At 43.8% G+C, this 25,968-nt stretch overlaps 1 protein-coding gene across 5 annotated transcripts in view; it reads left to right on the top strand.

Annotated features, from left to right (window-relative positions):
• The window catches only part of LOC143029300 (uncharacterized), a 203,612-nt gene that overhangs the window by 27,396 nt on the left and 150,248 nt on the right, over nucleotides 1–25,968 (top strand). The window lies entirely within an intron of this gene.

The raw sequence follows: 25,968 nt of genomic DNA, 5'->3' as shown, positions 1-25,968 counted from the left end.
CGGTTACTTTCTAAATGATATTCGATATCATCTCTGATGATAGTTTCCATTATTTTTCCTACGATCGAAGTCAAACTTATAGGCCTATAGTTATTTGCTTATTTGATTATCAATTCAATTCTTATAATGTGAAAGTGGGATGAATGTGTAATAGGATGTCTTTGTACATGTATCTATATTATTAAATTATTTTGAGTATTTTCTGGGTGAAAGGGAATAAATGGAAATAAATGGGCAAATGGCAACTGAGGTCAATTTCCTGCGTGAGCAGAAAGGACGAAGTCAGTCAGAGCGAGAGCGTGGACTGGATAAGTAATAAAAGACTCGTTACGTGTCTCCGTGTCTTCGTGTCTCCTTATTCAAAATGTTGAATAAACCATTCAATAGTAGCCAGCGCCGTGTTCTTTGAGGCTGCCCACGTTAGCGAGGCGGACCTCGCTGAGGGCTGCTATATCAATGCTGAGACGGGAGAGTTCATGAGCCATGAGAGCGGCACGACGTTCCGGGCGGTTGCTGTCAGCTTTGTCAAGCATGGTCTTGACATTCCAGTATGCAACTAAAGTCCTGCTTACTTTTCTTTGATTTTATCTCCATGTTTGTTCGACCGCTATGAAGATGCCCGTTGACCGCGGTTAGCCAACTGGGTGTAGGGGAGACAAGCTTTGTTTAGACGAACTTTTTTTCCCGCCCCTTTCCATGTGGAGAAGGCAGTGCTTCCCTAAATAGGGCTGCCTGGTCGCTCAGGATGCTGCCGAGAGGTGTCGCCTCCGGGTCGACAACCAGGCGACCAAAGTCCTGAGCCGCCTACATGCAGGATCGAGACTACGGCTTCCAGTGACATATCCCACCTGCCGCTTTCGCCCCTTTCCCATAGCTGTAGTTTTTTTATTATTATTTTTTTTTTTTTGGGGGGGGGGGGGCGTGGAACGTGGACGTGTCCTTCGGCCTGCGCTGGGGATTTTTAGGGAAAGTGCAGTGCGCGCAAACTGGCCCCACCCTTTAAACGCGAGGTTCATCTGCCATGGCTAGCAAGCTGGGACGGTGACAGCGAGGTCCTCTGGTCGTAGGTTTGACATCGGAGTTTCCCCTTCCTAGGCGAGTTGCCGACCAGGCTGACGAGCCCCTCCTGCCCGTAGGTTTATTATCGGAGTTCCCCTCTCCTAGGTGGGGACGAGCCTCCCCTACCTGGAGCAAGCCTGGTTATACTGCGCCAATCACCCACAGTCGCCTTCTCCTTTTGGTTGGAATCCAGGAGGTACCACGTGGAGGTTGGAGTAGGACTCGGGGTCTGCGCCACTCAGTGGATGTTTTGGGTCCAGTTATAGAGCTTACCCAATACCGGCATCCAATGACTATATTGGCCCCCCATTTACCCCCTAATACAGATATATATTTAATACCGGTATATATTTTGTATATAAAACCAGTAAGCCAGGTAAGCGTATCTGGAAAATTAATTAAGATTCTAGTTTCTAGAAAGCGTATGGCAAGTGCTGGAGAAAGGTTTGCGGCCCTTAGTTTTATTCTGGCCACCCTTCCTTGTTGGCATGGTCACGCTTGACACCAAATTATTTTATCCATCTCACGCGGCGTCACCATAGAGCTGAGTGTCAAGGTGCCAGCCACGCACGACTGCTGGCGTGAGACCAGAGCGATAAGATGGAGACTTAACACGCTGAAACATTGTACGTTTCCCCATTATACCCTGTTCACACTAGCGGTATCTGTGCGGAAACCGCGACGGTACAGCATAGTCAAGGTTGAAACCTGTGAACAGGGCCTCTCTCACCAGGAAGCGCCCCAACTCGTCTCACAGCATCGTTACTTAAAGGCCGTGGTTAGTGCGATGGCTTTCTTTGCAAACTTTGTTCTAGCTAACACCGAACGGTTTTATTCAACTGGGGTCAAAGCTTGTGCTCTATGGATTAGGTGTACATTACCCTTTCGATACGAAATGTTCTGGACAGACCCCCCAGCTGAGATATAACTTTATAAGGGGCATTTGTGGAAGACTTTAACCGTTGGCTTCTCATTCTGAAATCTTGTTACATATGGGTTTTCTTTTTCTTGATAAATCGTTCCTGTAGGATATGTTGGACCCCACAGGCAGCAAGCCCGAGGTAATACCCTGTAGGTGGTTGGCATTGGGCACCAATAAAGACAATACCCGCAATCGTGTATCACTCGCCTACCACATATGGCGCAGTGAGTACCCTACGGATCTACTCATTCACCATGGCTGGTCGTCGCCTCCGTCTACCAACTCAGACCCCACGGTCCAGCTGTCGGTCCCCACAAGCGGCTACAGCCTTGGAACAGGCCCATCAGCCACTACTGGCTCAGATTGAAGCCATCACAGCCTTGCAGCGACAGGTGGCGACGAGACTCGGCCACCGTTCTCCAGCCCCTGAGAAATGACATGGGCACGTCCTTTGCAACATTACGCACCTGGAGGCGCTCTATGGAGTACTGGTTAGGTCTCAACGGCTGTACAACAGTCGAAGCAGTCTTGCACATTCGCCTTTTCTGCACCCCGACCCTGCAACGCTCCTTGGAATCCAGGTGCACCATACAGCAGTGGGAGGCTCTCCATCAGTGACGCTCTGTACGCCGTAGGTCGCATGGCCTTGCAGGCGACCAATCAGGCAGCAGATTGGTGCAAGTTTTCGGCCGCACAGGAACCCAGTGAGTCCATCTGTGACTACTTTACGCGTTCAACACATTGTGCCGCGGATTCTGAATTCAAGTGCCCGGAGTGCGAGTGCAGCCTGAGTACATGCTCCTCCAGAAGCTGGTGTGTGGTTTACAGAGTGTAGTGCTGAAAGAGGTGTTTCGTCAGTGTGAATCCTTTAGTGATATGGATTCGTTACGCAAATTCTGTGTCGCTTACGAGGCGACTCAGAAAGATGCCCGCCACAGTGCCGTGGGCGGGAATTTCGGATGGGAAACCCTCGCTGCGGCAGCCGGGGTGTCTTCGCTGACAGACGCGCAAACAGAAGTCTCCCCTCTGGCCGCCGGGGCTCGCCACCAACCGGCCGCCAAACAGCCCCCAGCCCACCCGTCACAGCCGAACCTGAAACGCTGTGGCAACTGCGGTCTGAAGCACAAGCTCGGGAGAGGGCTGTGTCCCGCGGAGACGCTGGCGTGCCACAACTGTGGCAAAGTCGGACACATGTAAAAGATGTGTAGAAGTAAAGGCAGACTCACAGCACCGGCAACAACTGAGGGGCTGGAGACACCTGGCATCGTCATCGCAGCGGCAGGCGCGGCCCAGAGTCAGCCACAGATCTAGGTGACCGTCAGCTGCTCTCGAGGAGGTACGAAGTTGACTAGAATCCAGGCCGTACCTGACACGAGAGCACAGGTGTGTGTAGCTGATTCGGGGCTACTGTCCGCTCTGGGCGTCAAGACAGCATCACTAACACACCGAGGAAGCCTGCAAGATGTGGCGAACGTCAACTTACAACCCCTGGACTCCTTAACCTGTCACCTACAGTATGACAAGTCTATAACACAGGTGTTTGTTATGAAGACAACCATACAGTGCTACATATCATTGCAGGCCTGCAAGGAGTTGGGGCATGACAATTTTCCTCATCACACGGTCGCCGCGGAAACGGCAGTCACGGACGTTGACAATGCTGCCCCAGAATCAGCTGACACCGTGTCGCCTCGCCTGCTCTCAAAGCCCCCCCCCCCCCGAGGAAAACGTGCCTCGACTGGAGGAATTCCTCTGTCACTTCTCAGGATCCACATTCAGCACAACCAGGAGTCCCCTCCCAGTGATGGCCGGCGAGCCACACACCATCCACCAGCTACCAGACGCCAAGCCCTACGCATGTCACACACCGGCCACCGTACCTAAACACTGGGAGGAGGAGGTCAAGAAACAGCTGGACGTCAATGTCAGGATGGGGATCCTAGAACCAGAGCCGGTGGGAGAGGCTACGGAATGGTGTGCAAGAACGGTGGTTGTTGCTAAGAAGTCCGGCCAGCCCAGGCCTACCATTGACTACCAGAAGCTCAACGCCGTCTGCAGGAGAGACCTACCACACCCCGACACTATTTGACATGGTGTCTGGGATCCCATACAACACCTATAAGACCATCGCAGATGCACACTGGGGCTTCCACCAGGTCGAGCTACATGAAGCCACCAAGAAACTCACTACATTCATCGCGCCTTGGGGCCGGTACAGGTACTGCAGGACTCCAATGGGTCACTGTGCCGCCCCTGACGCTTACACCAGACGGTTCGACGATGCCATCGACGGGATCCAACGGAAACTGAAATGCGTCGACGACACACTGCTGTTCGACGTCAGTGTGGAAGACGCTTTCTGGCACGTCTAAGATTTCCTCGAGTCATGCGCTGCGAAAGGAGTGACCCTGAAGCCCGAGAAATTCAAATTTGGGAGGAGAGAGGTAGACTTCGTGGGATTTCATGTCGGATGGGACGGAAGAAAGGCTGGCTGCCATTAGAAACTTCATGCCTGCAGAGCCGTCTGACTGACATCCGCTCCTGGCACGGATTCGTCAACCAGCTGGTGCCCCTCCTTGCTACTGCACTCATGGAGCCGTTCCGTGAGCTGCTACGGAAACCTCAAGGAAGAAAGGTGTACTGGGACGGTAATCTGCAAGAGAAGTTCCAGCAAGCAATGGATGTCATCTGTAGCTTCGCTAAGGAGGGTCAAACCTTTTACGACAAGGACAAATCCACGGCTGTGATTACCGATTGGAGTAGGGTGGGCATTGGCTTTGTGGTGCTGCAGCAACATTGCCTTTGCCCAACGAGAGTTCATTTTGCTGTGAGAGCGGGTGGCACCTCGCACTGTTTAGGAGTCGTCATCTTACATCTACTGAGGCAGGCTACGCGCCGGTGGAGGGTGAGGCACTAGCAGTCGCTTGGTGCCTCCGCAAAGCTTGTCTGTTCCTGCTGGGATGCCCCAACCTCCTGATCATCACTGACCACCGCCCGCTAGTCAAGCTAATGGGGGACAGAGCACTGAAGGACATCGTAAACCCGAGGTTGTTCTCCCTGAAGAAAAAAAAAACTCCCCTACAGATTTCAAATCAATTACCTCCCTGGGAAGCGCAATTGTGCGGCGGATTTCCTGTCTCGCTACCCTGCACTCTCTGCACCGCCAGAAACCAGTGATGAAGAGGATGCCAGCGATAGGGAGGCCGCTGTGGCGGCAGCGACGGTCGCCGCGCTTGACAGCGGTGACTCCATCGTGCTCGATAATGCAGCAATAGTGCAGGCAGCTGCAGACGATACAGACTATCAGCTACTCCTCACTAAGGTGACAGCAGGTGATTGACACCCGCACCGAGTACACAAGTTAACCTGCCTCCGTCAGTACTATGGAGTCAGGGACAGGCTGGCAGTATCACAAGGAATGGTGACGTACACATACGACCAAGGGTCTATTCGATAGGTGATCCCAGAAGCCCACCGACGACGCATAGCAACCAATCTCCACGCTGGTCACCAAGGCCTAGACGGGATGTTACGACGGGAAAGGCAGTCTTGGCCTGGCATGGAAGGCGACCTGCAGCAGTATAGAGATGCCTGCGCCACCTCTAATACTCGCCGTCGCAATCCGCCGAACCCTTCACTGTGACGCCCACGCCAGAGTATCCATTTCAATACACTGTGGCAGACTTATTCCAACTTGAAGGGCAAATATACATGGCATACGCTGACAGTACCGGGTGGTTGGAATTAGCACACTTCCCCAATGGGGCCACGTCCAACAAGTTAGCGTCAGTGTTCCGGCAGTTCTTTGAGAGTATGGGGGGTGGGGGCGCCCGAGTCGGTTTCTACAGGAGGGACGAACCTCACAAGTGAAGATATGTGTGTCATCTTCAGGAAGTGGGGAGTAGAGAGGCGGATCGCATCCGCACACTTCCCACAGTCGAACGGCAGATCGGAAACGGCTGTGAAGTCTGACAAGAGACTGCTCCGAGACAACACGGGCCCCGGGGGCGGCCTCGACGTGGATAAGACATCGGTAGCCCTGTTACAGTATCACAATACACCTCTCCGCGGGGTGGACAAATCACCAGCACAGCTACGAGACGGTGTACCAGTGCATCGACAACATTACAAGGTGAACGTGCACTGGCAACAAACGCTAAATGCAAGAGAGCGCGAGGCGGCAAGGCAACAGGAGACCTGGATTGCCAAACAAGGAACACCCAAGACTCTTTCCACACTAGCGATCGGCACCCAAGTGTGGATACAAAACCAGGCTTATAAGCTATGGGGAAGGCGAGGTGTGATTACTGAGGTTCTACCGTTCCGCCAATACGCGATCAAATTGGATGGCTGTGGACGCATCACCCTACACAACCACCGACACCTACGTCCCGCTGCCAATAATACATCACAGGAACCGCCCTCACCTCCACTCGTAACACAGGCCTGGCCTGCCGTCCTCGGAGAGTCACGAAACGGCCTGGATGGCTAGGGGATTATGTAAAAGACGACTGCAACTAGAGTGTGTGTGTGTATTCACCTCGGATCTGCTGCAGCCTCTTTTCGAGACAGCCAGACACCACCCTACGGCAGTGAGCTCAGAGCTCATTATTAGCAGATCTCTGGGTAGGTCTGAGACCACTCACACTCCACACACCGGGAATGCAAGGTCACAACTCCTTGACTAACGTCCCGTACCTACTCGCTGCTAGGTGAACAGGGGCTACACGTGAAAGGAGACAAACCCAACTTGTCTCCGCCCGGCCGGGGAATCGAACCCCGGTTCTCCGACTTGTGAGGCCAGTGCCTTACCAATCCGCCACCGGGCCGTGTGTGTGTGTGTGTGTGTGTGTGTGTGTGTCTGTCTGTCTGTCTGTCTGTCCTCCCCTCCCCTCCCCTCACGGAGTTGGCATTTCTCAGTTATACTTGTATGTCAAGGTACTCTCGTGGACGTGTGCAAAATCACTGTCATTTTTGTTTAATATACGAGGATGAAGGATATGTTGGCCCTGCAGGCAGCAAGCCCGAGGTAAGGCTCTGAAGGTGGTTGACCTTGGGCGCCAATAAAGACAATATCCGCAATCGTGTATCATTCGCCTTAACCCATTCAACTCCGATGACAAGATGTCTTGTCATTTGGTCAAAGAAAACAAAAAATCATAAAACACCAAAATGTTTGATCAAACACCAGAAAAATATGACGTCAATCCTCGCTTCGCTCGCAGCGAAGCGAGGACTGACGTCATATTTTTCTGGTGTTTGATCAAACATTTTGGTGTTTTATGATTTTTTGTTTTCTTTGACCAAATGACAAGACATCTTGTCATCGGAGTTGAATGGGTTAACACATATTTACTCTAGTTTTTCACTTTCCTCACTTCCAGAGCAACCTTAGATATTTCGTTCTAGCTAATGACAGACAATTTTATTCGTCCCCGGAATAAAACTAAGGATAATTTCAACAGGTTTGTATCAGAGAAGTATCACTAAAACTAGAACGAACAGTCTGCATACAAATGCATTTGCTTGGTTTAACAAATCAGATATTCAGTTTCACTGTGGTACGATTACTTCGTAGAAAGGCAGTGCTAATTACACTGGAGCGTAATTTGATTTGCGTTGCAGTTGTTCGTGATTTCTGTATGTGACGGTGCACGGAGAAGCGTTGACGCCAACCTGTTTGTCCGTTAGAAAAGTAGACATGTAATATTTGTCCCCATTTCACAATAATAAACAATGTTAATGATGATAATTATAACAACAATGAAAACAACAACAACAACAATAATAATAAAGTAAACGAGCTGTAAGTTGTTGGCGGGTTAGTCCATTATCACTGGCGGGGGTGGAAAGTATATTGGTGTGAATTCAGACGAGCACCATCACCGGTGCTGTCTGAGCGTTTTCGAAAGTCGACGTAACAAAATCCTGTATTTATGTGTTTCGCATCACTAGATGAGGAGGAAAATATTTTATTTCGATTGTAGAATTAGGATAACAAAGGAAGAGCGTACAGACAGGAGACCTTTTGATCCATAACTAGGTCGCATGCTAAGAATAATTAAACGAAGGAATGAATAAACAAGCGAACCAAACAATTGGCAGGCTTTAGGTAGAATTTTGTAAATGTGTACAATGTTCTGATTAATAAAAATATGTAAGTGGAAAATTTACGTACAGACAAGTAAAAGGTGAACGATTACCGGTTTGACACCCTCTTCCCCCTTCGAAAATTCCAGAGGACACCTTTGGGATGTATTAATTAATCTGTTCATTTCCTTGTGATTCCGGTCTTGGAAGTCGTTAGAGGATTTTTTACTAGTCCGTGCAATACTGAGACGGAATTGTATAGGTATACATACTTTATATATGCAATATATATATATATATATATATATATATATATATATATATAATATCCATTGTTTTCTCAGCACTATGACTCGAGGCGGCCTCTGGTACCTTGCATGCTTCCTTCTGACGCCATATCATTCGTTTTCTTTCCGAAGATTGACCCTCCTGCTTTGTCGCCATGTGCCATCCAATCCGTATAGGGTTGCATGTTAAACGGGGCATATATCTGACTAGGAGAAGCCTAAGTTTACAAATTTCTTATTTCTTAATATACTGTAAAATATTCTACAAAAGGTGCGGTTCTAGAGTTCTAGACTCCATGTCCCTTTTCTCATTTTCCTTTTCATCTACTTCCTTTTCCACATCATTTTCCAGCAGTTTTCATGAGATCGTGCTATACATTGTTTTCGTACAAGTTGTGCGTTCTCATTGCCAAGGTACAAACACCCGTTTGTTTGCTCCAACTTTTGTCACCAGGCAACGTGCAGAAAACTTTTGAAAACTTCATGATTGTGTTCATGTGACAAGGTATATGTTTTGTAGCACTTCCTGTCTACTATAATAAAGTAGTAGCCTCTGTCTGTCTGTCTGTTTGTTCACGAACTCCTAGGGTTTTGGAGATAGACCCCCATAACCATATATATTCTGACACCCTATCACTCCAGGTACTTGGATAACTATATTTCATTTCCAAAAAAATATTTTGGTTAGGGTTAAGGGTTAAAGTTAGGTGGGGTATGATTAGGTTAGGGATTGTTCACAAACTCCTCCTAGGTTTTTGCAGATAAACCCCCTATAACCATATATATTCTGAAACATTATAACACAGGGTACTTGGATAACTACCTTTCATTTGTATCTACAATAATAAAGTAATAGCCCCTTGTCTGTCTGTGTTTGTTCACGAACTCCCCCCAAACCATATAAATTATATTCACTACTATTTCTTCACCCAGGCTACTTGGATAAGTATATTTTATTTCCAAAGGTCGTCTCCCTCCTCAAATTGTTTTTTCTTACTTTTTTATAATTTCATTTTGTTACCTTTTCCAATGAGTTATATTGATACGTGTAACTTTTCTCCACAAATTCTATCAAAATTAAAATGATCATAAATTGCCCGCAGCAACGCGCGAGCAATTTGGCTAGTTTTTCATGTTAAAAAATAACAAGCCTGACGAAAAACAGTTGTAGTTGAAGCAACGAAAACGTTTGAAGTTGCAGAGTTTTAACTGGTGCTGGGTGTTACCAGTATATGAAATTGTCGTTTAGTGTTTGCGAGCTCCACCTGGGCAGTGAGCAGGCTGTTGCTGTCGATAGGGATTCGTATTTCGGCCTCGCTAGGATGCACGCTTGGCGGGACGCGCTTGGGGTGGGGGGTCGACGTCGTTGCCAACAGATTTTTATTTTAATCTTATTACATTATGTAGATCAGTTAAGTGCTATTTTTTTATAGACTTGATCAGGGATGCACTGAAAAAGTATTTTGTAGGAGACATTAACTGTGGATAATGAAAATGTACAGGTGTGGGAAGGCAGTGCATAATTCAAAGGTGCCCCGAACCCTATCGTCGAGGAAGCTTGTGCAAAGATGGAGTCCGATATGCGCATCCTTGGAAAACACGATGGTAATGAGTGTTTGAATCGAATCATTCCTCTTACCACCAGATGTATCATGTTAAATTTAAGATATCGGTAGTATAATTTTGTACACTTGTGATAAGGAAAATGATTCCATAGTCCCTCTATTTCAAGGATTATGGACTACCTTCACAATCGTGGAGACAGTAGAGGATATCTTCGACAAAGAAGGAAACACACACTCACTCAGTTACTGATTGACTACAAATTCTTAAAAGTAATGGAGGGTTTCAGGGGTGGAGACAACTTCCTCTCCCCTCTTAATAAATAAATAAATAAAAAATGAGCATTAGGATACACATACCCTCCATTCCTCACTCCCGTTTGAGAACTTCACTTCCTTATTCCTTCTCTCTCTCTCTCTCTCTCTCTCTCTCTCTCTCTCTCTCTCTCTCTCTCTCTCTCTCTCTCTCTCTCTCTCTCTCTCCACCCCCTCCCTCCCTCCCTCCTTCCTCTCCCTCTCCTCCCTTCTTCCCCTTCCCCATTACACTACAAATCACTGCCCCCACAGCACCTCCCGGTCCCCAAGCGGTCCCGGGCGGCTCTGCGAAGGTAGGAACCGGAACTACACAATTCGTAGAACTACGGTGGCCCAAGTCGCACAACAGGTTTGTTTGCCTTCTTCTTCATCGTCTGCCATCGCCATGGTGCCGTGGCGACAAGAATGTGTTGCCGTAAAGGCCACACTGAGACAGGAATACCCCCTGGTGAAAGGGCAACAATTCCCACGTGTCCATACACGTCACTGTAGCGTTGCTTTGGGGGCACGATGACTGAAAACTGGTGAGGAGCATACTCAAGGAGACGCATATATGCAGTCGAAGCCTACACCTTTGCCCTATGGGCTTGGACTGTTATGGCAGGTGACAGTCACTGCTGGGGATCAGGGAGAAGTCTCCAATTGCGACACCAGCGCACGGTGAGGTAAAGTTATATAAAATTTAACCTTCTTATGTCAGGCTACTTTATTCAGTTGAGGGCAGACCTTGGAAGAAACTGAAACTCCGTTTAGATATGCGTCTACTCCCCATCTCGGTAACTTATAAACGTAATAATGATAATAAAGACAACTTATTTCACCGTGTAAAAAATGTTAGCATGTCTGACGACTCAGCGAGGGGTAAACACGCGATGAAGGATTCAATAAAAGTTGAAAGAAAATCCATCTTGGGGAACAAAGTGCACCATCAAAAAGTCTGACAGCAGAGCTGGACAAGCATTATCGAGTCAATAACCGTCATATAGAAAAATCGAGCTTGTTGCATATCGTTTATGCTCTCATTATATATACTTAGCTACCAAAGGGTTGCCAGTTAACCGAATAAAATTGTCTGTCAGTAGAATGTGGCGGCAAACTAGGCTAGTGTATTTCTTGTTTTTGCTACTAGGTTTGAATAGAAACTACTTTGGTTACACTATTCTAGACTTCCGTAAGAACGTCTCAGCAGTGTGTCTAACATTAGTATACGTTTAGCTTCTCTTAGTTCGTCATTTAGCTTCTCGCTGTACGACGCAAGAGTAATTTGACATTTGTTATTTTGAAAAACAAAATATCGTAACCGAAGTCATTTCTACTCAAACGAAGTAGGAAAAGCAAGTAGCATGCTAGCGAGAAATGCTTAGTGTGCCGCCACTCTAATGCAACAATTGTCCCCCTTCCTGATCGAAGGGGGGGACTTCATAGGTGGGTAAAATATTTTAAGAGATAGTACGCAGATGATTCGATTTTGTTGCCCCGTGCAGCATTTCTCTCCTCACTCACATTCCACAAAGTTAACCCTCCCGGAAATTAATATAATGATATGACGTCTGTCTGTCATTCTAGCTCGATGTGAACAGGTAGAAGAGCATGGATAGGGCGCCATGGCTGTGACCTAGATAACATTGTCAGAATCGGGGACGTAGGGCACGTAAGTATGTGTGTGCGTCATTCGTGGAGCTTGTCTGGGACAAGTCTCTGATTATAACGACGTTGAAGCACGGAACTTGCCACACGTATAGCAGTCGTTTATGTATATATACATACATACATACATATATATATATATATATATATATATATATATATATATTTGTGTGTATATTTCGTTACTGTGGTATATTTTACATATATACTCATTGCGCACGCAAAAAATATTTAATCTCTTCATTTCTGCTATCATATTTAAATCTCCTCGATCTAGTGTTTACCTCACCACCCTTCCATTTATCTCGAAAGGTAGAAGAGCTGGTTGTTGCTGACTAAAGAGCGGACCCGAGTCTGCCTCATGAACAGCAGAACTATAAAAATGTCCTGCGTGGTTGACCGTTTGGAACGATTCTGCATACATTAGTTTTGTTTTAATATGTTTTTGTCAGTAAGATTAATGCGACAGAATAGACTTCCACTTTTTTATGTATCAAAGGGGTTCAGATATCTGAAATAAACCACAACTTATCTGAATAGAAATTTTATATAAAAAGCTGCCTAATGGCCATGGTGTTGTAGTTGCCATTTCCCTGCGGAAATGATATCAAATCGCATGGTGCCAGCAAAAATTAACCGTAAAAGATTACAAAGTTTTCACTGATAAAGGTTCAATCTTTTTGCTACGGATAAAGGTTTCCCTAAGTTGAATAAAATCGCCAGGCGGTGTCTACGAGTCGTAAAATGAAGGGTTAGGTTCAGGTAGGGCTTGAACTGTCAAAGGCCACAACATCTGACGTCAGAAGAGGTGTCGGTTATGAACGTGTAATTACAAAATGCACATAAACATACGTGTGTATCTATTTATTATTTTTTACTCTTTTATTCATTGTTTAAGATATGAAATATCTACAAAACTAGGTTCCCTCGTATATACCAATGTCCACGTATGCTGTATATAACTCTATACAGTCAATCAGTCCACTGGTGAACAAAGGTCTCTTTCATAGCATTCCATGACTCCCACGACTGCGCCAACCTCTGCCACTACACTCCTGCAAACTTCTCTATCTCGTCTCTCCACCTTCTGGTCTTCTTCAACGCTTACCATCTCGTGGCGTCCACTCATAAACACACTTGCTCCATCGCTCATCCGTCGTTCGCACTAACTTACCTGCCCAATTCCACTTCTTCTCTTTTACCGCCTACACAATATACTTCACTTTAGTCTACACTCGGTCTCTCAGTGTTATTCTCACCATTGATCTCTCCATTCTCCTCAGCACTCCTTAGCTTTGTCAACATCGCCTTTGTCTCACATCCGTGATTATTCCTTGCAGTATACATTGTAATCTTTCAGTTTCAAATATAAAGGTAGAGCCTCTCATGATCTTATTTTACTTACAAAACATTTTCCAACCAATTGTAATACGCCTCTTTATTTCATTATCATGACCTGTGGTCACTTTCACCATTTGGCCTAAATAGTTATATTCTTCAACTTGTTCAAGACTCTCACCTTCGAGTAAAATCTCATTGCTCTGAACTTTCGTGTTGAACATTGCAAAGGATCTCAATTACTTTTTATCTGATGACGAAAAATGAATGCGAAATGTGTGGGAAATAAATCGGTAACGTCAGTAAATGCTGTGGAAGAAGTAATCCAGAAAATGTCGATACTTCATTACTAATAATAAACACGGATGAGGAGTAATTCCTAATTACCAGTAACAACTAATTACTATTATAAATAAAACGCAAGCGTTTCCAGGGAGAGACATGATCCCAGTGTCCCGGGAAAATCATGAGGTCTCACTAAATTGTTGTCCTCATGGAAAAATGGGAATCCCGAGACAAGTTACATGGGCTTCGGGAGTATCAAATACCTTTGCCCGGGAATTTATGTCTAAGGGAACGACGAGATCCCGAGTCCCGAGATCTCGTTTGATGAACCCTAGTCTGTTCGTTTGCACCCTGCTTGCGGAGCAAGTTTAGTATTAATATTTGTTCTATCGCGTCAAAGGCCTTCTCGTAATCTACAAAAGCTAAACAAAGAGGTATATTGTATTCTGCCGTTTTCTCAATTAGTTGGTTCATCGCCTGCAAATGGTCTAGAGTCGAATATCCGCTTCTAAAGCCTGCCTGTTCTCTTGGTTTCCATCTAAAACTTGACTTAGTCTATTTGTAAGGATCTTGGAGAATACTATATTGGATAACAAGTTAATCAGTTGGTAGTTACTTAGGTCTTTCTGATCTCCTTTTTTATGAAGCAAAATAACTATAGCATTGCAACATGATTCAAGAACGCTTTCTTGACGTAAATACTGGGTGTACAACTGAGCAAATTTAATGTGAAATTCTTTCCCTGCATCTTTCTGAAAATCTCTCGATATACCATCTTCCACAGGTACTTTTCTTTAGTTTCATATTCTTTAGAGCAAACTGTAATCCTTTTGTAACTTCTGGGACATTACTAACATCTACAGATGAATTTACTGAAACTACGGTCTTTGACAAGTAAAGCTCTTGTTAAAATTCTTCTATTCTTTTTACCATTTTGTCTCTGCATCTAATGATCTCTCCATTTCTATCTTTCAAAGATATCATTTGCTGCCTCCCTAAAGCTAGTCTGCGCTCGACCCCTTTAATACTTTTACCTTTCCGAATAGCTTCCTCTATTTCATCCATATTTTTCTTTCTTTTCTCTTATCTCTGCCTTTCGTTGATAAGCTTGTTTAGCTCTGCTATATTTTATCTCCCCTCTTTTTAATCTGCTTAGTCCTATTTTTTAATTTGGTCGTTTGTAGCTTTGGAGTACTTTTCTCAAATGCCTTTTGTACTTCCTACTTTCTCTGCCGATTCCCTAATGATATTCACTAAATTCAACTTCATATGTTCGACGGTGTCCTTGTCATTTCTTAGAGCTTTGAAAGTTTTTAAATTCAAAATGAAATTCGTTCATGTTATCCTTAACCTTCGCAAGGCTTGTTTTCTTTTTCAAAACGAGTTTATTTCTCTCGGCTCTGAAATTGAATTTGGCTGTGCAACCTATTCACTACCTATATTTACTTTATTTATGACCGTAACATTGTTAATGCTCATGCTGTCATCTCCTAATATGGAATATATTTCGTTTTTTTTTGGTGTTCCCTTTGGACTTCCCCAGATTGATTTACGACCTACACGCTTTTGGAAGAAAGTGTTCATTGTTCTCAAGTTGTACTTCTCTGCAAAATTGACCAACATATTGCCTCTGTCATTTCTCTCATCTACTCCAAGCTTCCCAGTGCATGACTGATCTCCTTTCGTCTTCCCATTGTAACATTAAATTCGCATATTACCAATGTATATTTACTTTTTTCGTGATCCATCACCTGACTTAAATAATCAATTTAATCGTCTGAACTCTGTGAAGTTGATACATAAACCTGAATTATTTTTAGATTGTACCTTTAACACAACTTTATCATAATCCAAGTTACCCTATCTGGTAAACTACCGATCTAGAATACGTTACTCGCAACATCTCGGTTTATCAGGGATCATACTCCATTAGAGCTTTGCTTTTCCTTACCTCAAAAGTAGAACAAGTGGTGATTATTTTGTAACTTAATCGGATAGTTGTATTTGGCAAGTTTCGTAAGCACCATTGAGATAGTAACCAATAAGTTATAATTTTCTTATCTCTGTCTCTCAGTCTCTCTCAGTATATACAAGATAAAAAGACAGGATATTAGAAGACAGTATTATTTCTTTGAATGAAAACTGAAAATACGGTAAGACAAGTACACGTGTCACACAATCGTATGTACACATACATTATGTACACATTGTACATGTACACATTTGTACATAATGTACACTAACCATCTCATGATTCTCACGATGCATATGTGTTTGCTGCTGAGTTTTATACGTGTTTTTGTAAGCAATTATAAACCTTATATCACTGATTATAGAACATGTATACAAATACTCAGCAATAGATGATATGTGTAGGCACTGAAAATGGATTTATTCGCTTGTGTTTGTGTACACGCACACATACATTTGTGTATATAAATGTATATTATTTCTACACACACACACACATATATATGTATATATATATATATCTATCACTGGTGAAAAATGTAGTACATACATATACCAAAGGCTTTTCCCCCCTTACAAGGGAGGTAGCCAAAAAACAAAGGCATAAAAACCATTCCCACCCATTCCATCCCTAATACACTCCACTCCCCTCCACCCTCTACCCTCCCTCTTATCTTGGTACCTCCTGGATGACGGGTCATCCCTGCATCTTGTCCACTGCCCTGGGTCAGAAGCAGTGTCGCAAGACACAGCACATCCACAGCAAGGCCGCTTCATTAAATCGGCGAACCCCCTTCTCCTTCCCCCCATGTAAAAAAGAAGACGGGGAGAAATCCCTTCGGGCTGCGTCAAATTTTTCTCACACATACTGCCTCACCCCCCATCCCCCAGCCATGCCACCTCATGCATCACAACATCATCCATATACAACCATTCTCCATTCACCCCTGTCTTCTGTTCTCTCCCGTCCTTCCTCAACAGACATTCCCCTCTTCCCCAAAGCCCCTTTTACCCCATCCACCCATCTCATCCGAGGTCGCCCCCTCGTGTTCCCTCCCTCCACATCTGCCTTCCATACCTCTTTTACTAGTCTTTCTTCACTCATTCTTTCCATGTGTCCAAACCATCCCAATACTCCTTCATCCACCCTATCTCCCAACTCCCTTACCACCCCCGTTCTCCTCCTCACCTCCTCATTTCTCACTCTATCCAGCCTAGTAACCCCTATCCTACTTCTCAGACACCTCATCTCAAACACATTCAAACTCCTCTCTTCCTCTCTTATATTCCATATTTCTGCCCCATACAGTGTTGTTGGCACAATCATTCCTTCATACAATCTCCTCTTAGCATCCATTCCCAAATGTCTATTTCTCATTACGCTCTTTAATCCACCAAGGCATTTACTCGCTTCTCTCAATCTACATTCTACCTCCACTCCCACTCCTCCCTTTCCTGCCACATTCGCACCCAAGTATCTAAGATTATCCACTTCCTCTAGTCTCTCTCCCTTAATGCTCACTGTCTGCTGCCACTTTCACCCCTTGTACATCTCATCACCCACATTTATCTTCAACTTCCTTCTTTCACACACTACCAAACACTGTCACCAACTCCCTCAATCCCTCCTCTGATCCTGCTACAAGTGCTGTGTTGTCCGCAAACAACAGCTGGTTCACCTCCCATTTTTCTCCTTTTTCTTTAAACATCTCCAATCCCTGAACCACCACCCTTGCATTTACCTCTCGCACCACCCCATCCATGTATAAGTTGAACAGCCAGGGCGACATAACACATCCCTGACGAAGTCCCACCTTTACCTCGAACCACTCACTCTCTCCATTTCTAATCCTGACACACACTCTACTACTCTCGTAAAAACTCTTGACAGCTCCTAAAAGCTTTCCTTCTATCCCATATATCTGCGAAACCTCCCACAGTACCTTCCTGTCTACCCTGCCATAAGCCTTTCCAGTTCCATAAAAGCCCAAAAAAACATCCTTACCTTTTCTTATAGCTTTCTCACATATCTGTCGTACCACAAAAATGTGATCCACGCAACCTCTACCTGTCCTAAATCCACACTGTTCCTCACAAAATTACTCCCTCTGTTCCTTTCGTAAGCCTCTCAATCAAGATCCTCCAATAAGCCTTCCCAACTACACTAAACAAGCCCCCTCTGAAACTACTACATTCATACTTGTCCCCTTTTCCCCTATAAAGTGAAACTATTCAGGCGCTCCTCCAGTGCTTTGGCACTCTCTCAAACAAACATTAAATAACCTCACCAACCAGTCCACCATCACTGTACCTCCTTTTTTCAGACATTCTGCATGGCATCCATCCAGACCAGGTGCCTTACCTGCTCTCATCATCTTAATAACTGCCTTCACTTCATCCTTCCTTATTTCTCCTCCATTTTCCTCACTCATCACTATCATTTTCTTAGCACTTCCCACTGCAACTACCTTTCCCTCCCTATCCTCTATCACATTTAGCAACTCCCTAAAATACTCTGCCCATCTTGCTCTTATTGCCTTCTTTTCCATTATCATTTCCCCCATCTACACCTTTTACCTTTTCTTCTCTGCTTGATTCGCCTCTTCCTCTCTTAATTTTCTTCCAAAACATTTTTTCGTTACTTTCAATTTTTTCTGTCATATTCTTACCTCATTTCACATCTGCTCTCCTCTTTGCCTCCTTCATCTTGTGTTTTACTTCTCTTTTTCTTTTGTACCTCTCATATGACTCCCTCGTCCTATTTTGTAATGAATCTGTGAAAGCTTGCTTCTTCTCTTCTACAACCTTTTTTGTTTCCTCATCCCACCACTCGCTACCCTTCCTTCTATTTCCTCCCGTCCTTCTTGTTCCACACACCATCTTTGCACACCTTCTGACTCCCTCCTTGAACCATCCCCATTCCTCCTCCACTCCTAGTTCTACTCTATCCTTCACTCCCTCCCACTCCTCTCTCAACTTCTTTTATTCCTCCTTTTCCTTCTCATTTAAGCAGTTCACTCTAAGCACCTCCCTACCTTTTGTCCCTTTCCTCTTTCTCCATCTATCCTCCACTCTCAACTTACCTTCCACCAAAAAATGATCTGATATTCCCCCACTCTCTCCCCTTAGAACATGTACATCCTTAACTCTTCCTATTATACTCCTATCTACCACTATATAGTCCATTAACGCTCTATCTACCACCCTTCCATCCACCACCATATCCCATGTGTACTTATGCTTGACTTTCTTCCTAAACACTGTATTTGCTATCATCAGCTCTCTAGATATATCTCCATCATCAACTCTCCACTACGATTCTCTTCTGGAACTCCACATTTCCCAACCCCTCCGTCCATTGGTTCATTTCCTACCCTAGCATTAAGGTCTCCCAATACTACTACATTGACTTTCCTCCCTAATCTCTCTATGCACTCATTTAAATCAATCCAAAAAGCCTCCCTTTCTTCTACACTCTTCTCACTACCAGGCCCATATGCACTTACAAAAGCCCACATCTCCTTTCCCAGTTTCACTTTCATCCACATTAACCTTGAAGAAACCTCCTTCCACTCCACTACACGTTTACCTATCTCTTCACTTACTAGTATAGCCACCCCTTCTCTCCCTCGCCCTCTCTTCACTCCTGAGAACCTCCCAACTACATTCCCAAACTCACACTCACCCTTCCCTCTCAACTTAGTTTCACTCAAAGCCAACACATCCATCTTCTCACAAACATACTACCTATCTCATCCCTTTTACTCTCATCTGTACCACATCCACGCACATTAAAAGACCCAAACCTTAGGGCACTGGTTGGAAAACTCGTAGACCCTCTTATGCCTTTACTTTTTTTAGGAATGTCCCCTATCTGGGGTATTGGCTACATGTTGTGGCAAAGTAGTATGCAGTTGATACTTTAGGGTCTATATGGGGCGCTCCTACGGACCAGAATCACACATCATTTTGTCTGTGATAAAGGAGGATTCTGCTCACAGAGAAATGATGACACTTCTATTATACTGCTACTGTCCCTCCGTTATGCTGTCCCCCAACCCCTTGTTGCTGTTCTGTATCATATCTCTGAATATTTATTTCCTTGTTTCGCCTACCCTGTGGTGGGGGATAGAATGCTGCCACCAAGTATTCCCACTTGGATCGTAAGAGGCGAGAAAAACGGGATGGGGATTGGAACTAGGCATCCTTCTCCCTGTAGCCCCACAGGGGACATAGCTAAAGAAAAATATAGTAATATTTGTAAATCACAACTGACGCCACAGTCGGAACAAAGAGTTGAATAAGCGAATTGATATACATATCGATTGCTAACTGAAGAGGATTGCAGTTAGCAGTCGAAATATATAGATTCACTTATTCAACTCTTTCTTTCTCCCTACTGTGGTGTCAGTTATGATATATATATGGATGTGTGTGTAAGATTCAACTGTAGGGTAGTTCCAAATGGCTAAGGAGTATTAACTACACGTGAGGAGGGTGGGTGGTATTCTAGTGTGTGTAGTATAGTGTACTGGGCATAGGACTAATGTGAACTAGTGCAAGGGTGTACTGCGTGCCCGACTCGCAGACGCCTCCCACTACAAGGACCCCTTTCATACTTTATACAAAGTCTACGGCGCCCAATGCCTTCGCCCACGGGCAGTTGCTCTGTAGATTCCTTGTTTCACTGCTGCCCTTGCGACATGCTTGCGAAGAGTGTGAAATTCGTATTGTGTGATAAATGACAGCTTCATCCCCTCTCTCTCTCTCTCTCTCTCTCTCTCTCTCTCCGCACAGATTAGGTTTTGTAAGTCTCCAGACGACTTTATTACACTTTTGAGGAGATTCCCCTGGCCTGAATGGCTTTACTGGGGTCTCGATCGGGGGTTTTGCTCTTCAGGTGTATGGTAGAATTGATATGTGTTACATCTTGATAATGTACATTGGCCATGATGCTGATGGGGATGAACACCATGAAGGGTCTCTTGCGCATAAATTCGCCAAAGATTTCCTAATAAATTCGCTAATAATATCATGATTGTCTCGTTAATAATATTGGGGGGGGGCGTAGATTTGGTAATGGCACAGTATAATATGCTTATCACTTTGCTTATTATGTGATATTACCTCATAAATATATGTTAAATCGTTTGATCGGCTGCCACAGCATACCTTGACACCTTTACTTCGTAAGGAGTTTCCGTCTGTTGAATAAAATGGCTTGGTGGCAACCTGGACAAATATTTTAAGTCGTGAATAGCAGTAAAAGTGTTACATATCAGCTTAATGCCATCATTGCGGTGATATATATCCTCCCAGTCTAGGCAGAGAAGAATGTACAAAAGCGACCAACTGGCTGAGATGTTGGAGATAGCAGTAGTCATTAAATTTCCTTGGGTAGAGTAACAACCCCATAGTTGTTTAGTCTTTAGGTACGTGCTGTTCCGTGCGATTATTAACCAAATGCCACAACCAGTGACGGGTGACGCGCATCCTTTTACCTCCTGGAACCATATTTGGGTAAACAGGTTGCTAGGTTCAGTTAAAATCAAAAGCCTCGTACTTTTCAGCTCGAAGCAAAAAATAAAACCAACGAATTAGTGTGCTAGACAATCGTTTGGCGACCATCATTGAGCCGTGAAAGATTATCGTTGAGTGATAATCGCACCAAGCAGAACGTAGCTGTAGCCAGAAAGGCTGCCTTGATTGGGAGTTTGGGCTCGCCAGCGCCAGGCGATTTTATTCAGACAAGAAGACAGTTTGGTCAAGACTGGGTTGATACTGCACTCAGGCAGCCATCTCCTCCACTATTACCCTATGGTCTCCTGCACTCTCCTCCATTCTTATGGTCTCTTAACTGTGGAAGTGATACCGGGATCCATAATTCAACCAGGAGTACTTTTGGTTCGATTGGTATTTGTTTTACCTCTCAGATTTTTTTTACAATATTCACCCATCCCCCTTTTCTACTTCTTCCTCTCTCTTCTGTTTCATTTTCTTCCTTTTCTTCCTTTTTCTTCTTCCTTTTCTTCTTTTTCTTCATCATCTTCTACTTCCTCTATTTCCGATATTCTCTGCTCCTCCGTTTTCTTTTCCAAGTGTTAAACCATTGATGTATCCCTCAGTAGCTATGTGGATAGCGTCGACTTGATCGCCTCGTATACATCGTCTTTGAAACGTCCACCCATCAATTGTGTCCAGCTTCAGGGGGTTCAATGCAGGTGAGAGAGGGCATTGAAGGAGTCATTTCTTGTATCGTATATCCAGTTAATGGACTGTCGGATGAGATTGATAGGGAACACAGGAGTGATAAATGACACCAGTTTATTCGCATAGTTTGATTTAAACCCAAGCAAATGAACTCTGCGTTGTATGTCGGCTCCTTCAGTTAAGTGACATACTTTTTCAAGACTTTTGTTTCAGCTGAAGCCAGTGAAACAGAAGTGGATATGGATGTAATATATATTCAAACCTACCATATATCTCTCCCAGAAGAAACGTTGGACTGGTATGCGAAGCTGGCGTTGTTTCTGTGTCACAGAGTAATAGGAGGTGGAGAAGAGCAGTCGCTGGTTGACAACTCTTCCGAAGTGACAATGTGCTGGAACAGTGGTTCTTAACCTTTTTACTACCACGCCCCCTCTAGGAACTGTTCTTTTCCTCCACGCCCCCCTTGCATCTATAGACTCCCCCTTGCAGGGAGGGGGGTCAATACATTGGAAAATTTGTATGGCTGGGAGACTTTTGAAAATAAAGTTAGTGACGACGATACTTCTGCATTATCTCATAAACTTACCTCTACATTACTGACCCATTTCTTCTCAAGAAAATAACATGTAACTGGTCAAATTTCTACTTTTCTCCTGAGCCTCGCGCGCCCCCCCCCCCCTGAAAATCACTTACGCCTCCCTAGGGGGGCACGCCTCCCAGGTTAAGAATCAATGTGCTGGAAAGAATAGTGGAAGAGGATGAAGCCTTTAGCTTTAGCTTCGCACTGAATCTCCCTCGGCTGAATACAATGACAGGATTGAGTGGTAGGGGTTAGTCATTTTGTGAAATAATTCTCAGTTGTATGTGTGTGTGTGTGTGTGTGCGCGCGCGGGCCCTCCTTACGTCCTATCAAATACATGGGGTCAGCCGGCTTTATAATCGTGTGGTCCTTCGCGGATTTTGTTCTGGTTGTTGTGTCGTGTGATTTTTTCGTTCCGTCTTCAATTCTCATGTCCTGAGTCCGGGTTCGAACCCAGCCTGAAGGTGCGAGTGTGTGGGGGTGGGGGTGGGGGGGTTACTGACCCTAAAGAACTTACCCAATTACTTGCTTACGCGTGCAGAGTACGTGTCCATAGAAGACATGCTACGCGTGGGGTGGGGGGCTGTTTGTCTGTTGTTAGTGAAGTATCGATCTCCCCTCTCTTGGAATGGAAAAGAGCTGGCTTCTGCGGAGTTAGGTGCTGTCACGTCGGAACGGACGGACGGAGTGGGTGGGGGTGGGGGTGGGGGTGGGTCGAGGCGATGTGGTTGGAATGGTGTGCATTGTCTTTTGTTGTTATGTTTGAGTGCCCAGTATGCCTAGGATACTTACTGCCAGCATAGGTGTGTAGGGGTAGTCACACGTATATTGTGTAAACATTATGTTTTGCATTGAATGGCCCAAAATTACAATGTATTATAGTGACAAAGCATGTAGATGTAACGGCCCTCCACGAGGGCATCATAAGTGAATAAATAGATAAGCAGGTGAATAGAATTAATTTGTCGATAACGTGATAACATATTGCTTAGGTGTTACTCGAAGTTAGACTTAGAACTGTTACATGTTTAACACGTTCAAAGATAAGGTTGGATGGAGATATCCCCAGGTTGGACTCCAAGCATTCCTTTGACTAGTATAACCATAGTTTTAGGTTGAATCTTTGTCCTGACAGTTTTGGGCCCTTGATTCTCGCCGGGTCATTATTCTGTGTTAACATAATTGCATACACTGATAAAGCATGAACCCAACAGAAGACCTGTTGGTCCGTGGTGAGATTGGACGTAGAGTGTCGAATTAAACACGAGTATCCCAAGAAATGAATAAAGAGATGCGTAATCCTACTCATATATAACGAACAAATGCGTGATATTATACCAAGAAATAAACAGAAAGGCAAATACATAGTACAAATAAATAGATATATAGATGAAGAAACAGGTAAGAGCTATGCAATCCCTTATACACCGAGCTGTATTTGTATTCTGGCTGCCGTCAGGTGATTTTATTCATGTTCGTGGTATCCCCTCGGGCCGATTATTGTCAATTGTGAATTTTAATAACTTGAAGAGAACTTTAGTTACAATATTCTAGACTTCCCATAGAACATTTCAGTATTGTGTCTAACTTTTGTAAATGTTTGCTGTCATTCAGTTTCTCAATATAATTTGTCATGGATATTGGAAAAGGATAAGATTGTAACCGAATTCGTTGACACTCAAACGAACGGATTACGAGAAGCTGCCTTCACAACCCTTTCGTACCGGTTGGTACTTTAACATTTTATTATGTTTGTCGTCAAGCTATTTTATTAATATATTTAACTATTTCTAATTTTGTGGGTGAAAAAGAAAGTGTTATGAAAGTTGATTTTATCATAGTTTAAAATATCTTCATCTTAAACTGGACGAATGTATTCGAATGAATTAAGTTTTTTTCTTATAAGTATAACCAATTTATTCAAGAAAATAGAAATGCGCTAAATGGCATGAAAACTCAGGCGCTTGGCTGATAATGCCAAAATTTTTATAATTCAATTCAATTATTTCATTAGTATCCAGCTGCAGTCTCCCACGAATTGAAAAACGATTTCAAAATGATGAAACGGGCTGTTGCAGTATTAATGATAATGACAACAATAAAAGTAATCTTAAGACTTAATTATGGTAATTTATAATGTTGATAACTGCAAAGGCAGAAGTGATCATGGTGGCTCAGTTCACACAAGCGGTTTCAACCGCAGCTGTTCAATTACAGTGTAATTCAATGGAGGCGTTCACACTCAACCGCGCAGTTTTAACTTGACTGTGCACTATCGCCGCGGTTTCCGCGCGGTTCAATCCGCTAGTGTGAACAGTGCCCTGGTGTGGGAGCTATGTTAATAAATTCGTTTTGTTTCCTCGTGAACTGGGGATGTCGAGTTAGGGTACAATGACCCAAGGAACTAAGACTAGGCGTGTTGTACCCAGATCTTGGTTTGTGATACGAAGTAATGAAGGTTCTTGGGAGGGTCTTGACACTTTTCACACTTTTTGTTACCATTGCTGTTACTATCATTAATGTTATATTGTTATTGGTATTGTTATTATTATTAATATTATTATTACTACTGCTATTACAAAGGATTACAAAGGTGGAGCATGTCGACAGGAGACCTTTTGGTCCATAACTAGGTCGGATGCGAAAAAAATATAATAGTGATAAATAAGAAATGAACAAAATTATAATAACATAAATGATAATAAGTAAAATAAATAAATGCATAGGTATAGTTAAATAATAAACAAACAGGTTAATAGTAAATAATAAATTGACAGATAAACTATAATATATGAAAATAAAGCAACTAATAATCAGTCAGATGATAACTAACAAATATACAAATAATATAAAATAAATGGCAGACATTACAGCATCATGATAAGATGATCATTTAAACGAAACTTAAAGCTTCGAAGTGAACTACATTGCTCTGCCTCTGCAGGAAGTTTATTCCATTCATTAACTACACGGTTGGCGAAGTTGTTTCTGCCCACTTCCAAATTAGATATATTTCCTGACAGTTTGAGACCATTATTTCTTGTCGGATTCTCATTTAGTGTAGAAATTTTGTCACTTTTGATGTCAATCCCCTTTAGAATCTTAAAGACCTGTATCGAGTCACCTCTGAGTCTACGCTTTTTTAGGGAAAACAGATTCATATGTTTTAGTCGATTTTCGTATGATTTATTTTTTATATTTGGAATCAGTTTTGTGGCTTGCCGTTGTACTTTTTCTAATCTGTCAATGAGATTCGGTGACCAAACGGAAGCAGCATATTTCAAATATGGACGAACTAACTATAGCTTGTTAATAAGTGATGTACTTTTGAAGTCAGAAGATCGCGCAATCAGTACTAGAATATTATTTGCTTTCTCAGAGGCTGAAGTACACTGTTTAGGTGATTTGAGATCATTACTGTTAATTACGATGAGATCCTTCTCACTATCCACTTTTGTTAACGAATTTCCAAATAACTTGTAATCGTACTGTGCATAACCTTGCATTTACTTGTGTTAAATTTCATTAGCCACTTTTCAGACCATTGCTGTAATTTATCTAAATCTTCTTGAATATCTAATTGATTTAAGTGGTCATTTGCCATTCCGCACATTTTTGTATCATCAGCAAATTTGGAGACAATAGATTTTAGTCCGTGGTCTATATTATGAATAGAAGTGGCCCAAGAACGGAACCCTGAGG

The sequence above is a fragment of the Oratosquilla oratoria genome, chromosome 10, assembly GCF_046742065.1.
Source record: "Oratosquilla oratoria isolate Oo_2021 chromosome 10, ASM4674206v1, whole genome shotgun sequence".
In the NCBI taxonomy this organism is placed as follows: domain Eukaryota; kingdom Metazoa; phylum Arthropoda; class Malacostraca; order Stomatopoda; family Squillidae; genus Oratosquilla; species Oratosquilla oratoria.
Note: the sequence above shows the minus strand (reverse complement) of the source record. Positions and strands in the feature narration are given on the sequence as shown.